Source organism: Bidens hawaiensis, unplaced genomic scaffold, assembly GCF_021521415.1.
Source record: "Bidens hawaiensis isolate Kalapana, Puna unplaced genomic scaffold, B.hawaiensis_p1.1 tig00002123_1, whole genome shotgun sequence".
Classification (NCBI taxonomy): Eukaryota; Viridiplantae; Streptophyta; class Magnoliopsida; order Asterales; family Asteraceae; genus Bidens; species Bidens hawaiensis.
This window is the reverse complement of record NW_027491112.1, coordinates 3,008,159-3,012,462: the sequence shown is the minus strand read 5'-3', so window position 1 is coordinate 3,012,462 and position 4,304 is coordinate 3,008,159.

Below are 4,304 nucleotides of genomic sequence, written 5' to 3'. Positions count from 1 at the left end.
TATATATATAAAGATTAAGTAATAATTGTTTTTAGTTTTACCATTATACGTTTTTAAGTGAAATATTAGTAACTGTTCCTCCACATATGACATATATGACAGACACATTTTTGTTAATTAACCATTTTCCACTATACATGCATGATCTAAGTAACTAATCTACATATGCTAGATGATATATATTAAATATGTTAATGTTTAATCAAAAAAGTTGAAATGCATTATAAGTTTCAATCAAATATACATATATCAATCAAACTTGAATAAAATGTGTGTAATTTATGAATTTATTAAAATTTGTCAATTCAATACATAAAGTTTGCCAAAATGGGCCTAAAAGTCAAATTAGCTTTTCAAGATCAGTGCTCCACAAAGCTATAATTTTTCCTGAAGCTAGTATCATCTATTCATCTTGTACTAGCCTAAAAAATATTCATGACAATGTTCTGTTCATCTCTATGAATCAAAACTCACTAATTTATGTGTCCTCTTTTATTTTCGTAATAATGTGCCATTAATTTTTTTATAAATTTAATGGTAATTTGTATTGAATTTGAATTATGTAATTACATACGTTTGTATCGAATTTATAAACCCTTTAAACCTTACTCAACCTAATTGTATGATCTGATCCAACACAATTTAATTATATTATATGTACTTAAATTTTAGAGTTAATTACGGTTTTGATTCATATCTAAAATAACTCTTTTACTCAATTAGCTTTAATTTGTCCTTTTCATTATATGTGAATTGTGTTTTTAATTAGGGTTAACACCGTTAAATTCTTTTTATTTTATATTGAAGAGTGTTTTCACACATAGAGTAATAGAGTAAGATGATAATTACTGACTTAGTTTAGTGGTAGAGGGGTATGTTTTACAACCATTTAATCTTCACTTGAGACATGGGGTGAAAGGTGAGAAAAATAACTAGATGTTAGAAAAAACATATAGAGTAATTATATAACTTAGTAAATAGTTTAGTAGTTGATAAACTATCATGTATAACTTAAAAAAGTACTTTATACGAGTAAGTTTTCATCATTTATTGTATAATTCAGGGCCGGCCTAGGGGTGTGGCCGGGTAGTCGACGGCCACAGGCCCGACACCCCGCTAGGCCTGAATTTTTTTCTTTTAAAAAAATTATATGTATTTTTATGAAAAAATATTATGTATAATCAATGTTTCAACATAATTTCATAACCACTAGCTTGGTCTAGTAGAAAAAGGGTATATCTATCCAAGAGGTTGTGGGTTCTAGTCTTAGTTGAGACATTTTTATGTTTATTTTTATACACAGGTTTTATATACAACTCAAATCATAACTAGGTAATCTCACTTCAAATTAAATTGTTTAAACCAAAAAAAAATATTCCTTTTACTTAAGGCCCAAAAATGTTTTCGCCTTCGGCCCAAAAAAAATTTCGTATTTTCGGAGCCGACCCTGGTATAATTATAAAAGTTAGTTACATAGATGAGTTTACTAAGATGCATTTTTATGTTACCTCGTTAAACGAGTTTTTTTACACTACCACTAGGTAAAGGGTCATCACAACCACCTAATAATTAACCAAATGTTATCGTATATCGGCATTTGTATAATTTGCACCCAAAACCCGCCTAACATGTTCAATGTAAATAATCCATAGCGATATATAAAAGGAATATTGGATTTTAATAATCCCTGTTAAATGGTATTGGCTGATAATAATCTCTATTCATTTTATTGCCACTGACGGTCCCAAATTCAAAAAAGTTGGTTTCTAATGGTCCCTCGTTAAAATTGCCTTAACGGCGTTATAGTTTTTTCTGAATTTCAAACCAATGTTCTAGGGCTTTTGATCGTTAGGAGGATACGAGTCGATTGGTGTAAAACTTAGTTCAAAACAGTGCTTCAAAATGACGAAACAATACTTCAATTCGGGTGTTTGAACTTACAATTAACCAAATTCAAGTCGTTTGGATCATTGTTTGGAGCTAAGTTTTATATCATTCGACTCACATCTTCCTTCCGATTAATAGCCCTAAAAAGTTAGTTTGAAATTCAGAAAAAAGTATAACGTCGTTAAGTCCTTTTTAACAAGGGACCATTCGGGGCCAATTTTTTGAATTTGGGATCGCCAGTGACGATAAAATGAATAGGGATTATTATTGGCCAATATCATTAAATAGGGATTATTAAAATCCAATTTTCCTATATAAAACATACCCAAAACCCGGCATTTGTATAATTTGCACCCAAAACCCGCCTAACATCCCCTTGTATTATATCCTAGAATAATGCTAATAAATAAATATAACCGGTAATATAAAAGTATACAACTAATCATCCTATTAAAAATATTTTGATTCAAATCCATCTCTAGTGATTGTTATATATAGTGTGTTCACAATTAAAATCATAAACACCCCACGTGAATGCATAGGTGGTTATGAAAAACCATGTGAGCCACTACCTTTTTTACTTTATAAACATAAACACATGTTTGAAATCATTAAAATAAGATTCGAAAGACTATTGTCATGTAATCATAACTTGATTGACGGTGGTAATAAGTTGAAAATAAAAAAGGGATCGAGTTTGTTTGTTGAGCTTTATATCTGCACAGAAAGAACCACCATTATCCTCATGATTGTCGAATATTATTATTACTATACCCTCATTCAAAATCCTGCATGAAAAATGTTTTATTATTTATTATATGGGTTGATTAATAAAATAAGCCATTTGGCAGTGTTTTTGAGGAAGGGATAATTTTTACATGTATCCTTCATTAATCCAATAGAATTATGATATCAATATTCTTATTTTTTTAATTTGACATTCATTATATTTCTCTTGAAACTTGCATTAGAATTTAGAATATATATGAGGAGAAAAAGAATGGCATAGTATTCATATTATAAATTATTTGAATAAGTGAATACAAAACTATATATTTTTATGATAAATTTGGAGAGTGTAATAGTCTAACTTACGAAAATAAAAGTTGTCATTTAAAATATATTTGATATTATTTATTTATTTGGAGAGAGAGAAGCACATACAAGAATGAAGTCCTTAAAAAATTATACATTAAAGGCCCACGAGAAGGAGAAAGAGGGAGACAGTCAGTTTTTACACCCTGGGACCCTGGGTGTGTAAAGTCGGTTTGGTTCAGTTATAAGGGCTTAACCATAACCATAATCAAATGATCATTTAACCATGTGTCAGATAACTGTCGTTTTTGGTTAAGGTTGGTTAATTGTCCAATGTATAAACATACAATATTCGATTTCGGTTAACAAAGACAAGTTAATCATAACCGAATTGTTGGTTAACCACATTCACTTAACCATAACTGTTGGTTTGTTCGGTTATGGTTAAATTTGGTTTTCGATTTTGATTCAATTTGCTCACACCACTAGTTGTGATGACTTGATTCCGAAAAGTCGTACCAGTTAATTAAACGCCCATAAACGATGAGATATAAATAAGGTCCTACTAAGAACACCTAGACACCCATATGTACGCCCCATATAGTGATATACGAGACGTATCAAGTCATCGTATACGCCCCCGTATACGGATATCACCCCGTATTAGTGGTTTTTTTAGTAGAAAAGATGGTGTACCTAGAATACCCCTATAAATGAAAGTATTGACATTTCTTTTATTCTCTATACGTATTGGATATACTTTATATTTTAGGCATCATACTCCTCACTTTGAAAACCAAACTTTAAAATATATAAGATAATATTATTCCCTAAATATGGATAGAGATTGGAGTGTTCTTAATGCTTGTACAGCTAGTCCTTTTGTCATTTTGCATGGCATGATTGTTTCACAATGCAATGCAAACGTACGTATACAAATTAATTAATTAATTAATGTCATATCCAAACGCTTTTGTAAGTGTGTGTATTTTTCATTTTTTTTAAATACATTTTATATTAGTAATAGTTGAAGCCCCCACATATATTATTATTGGGAAACCATATATAACCATAGCTTTAGTTTGTCAATATGAAAATCAAAACCTTTTAGATTTAGGGTCACAATAACTTTTTAATTTGTTTTAACTATTGAATTAACGGCAACTTAAATAATCAAACTAAAAAAAACATGACGAACATTATTATTCCTATTATCTTCCTTTTTTTCTTGCTAGCCAACAAGATCATATAAATAACAATCTGCACCGATTCAGTGATCCTAATAAAGTTATAGTAGAAAATCAGTGGAAACTGTACGTACGTAAAAGTTATATATCCCTTAAAAACTATATTATATTAAAGGGGCATGCATGTCTGCGTTT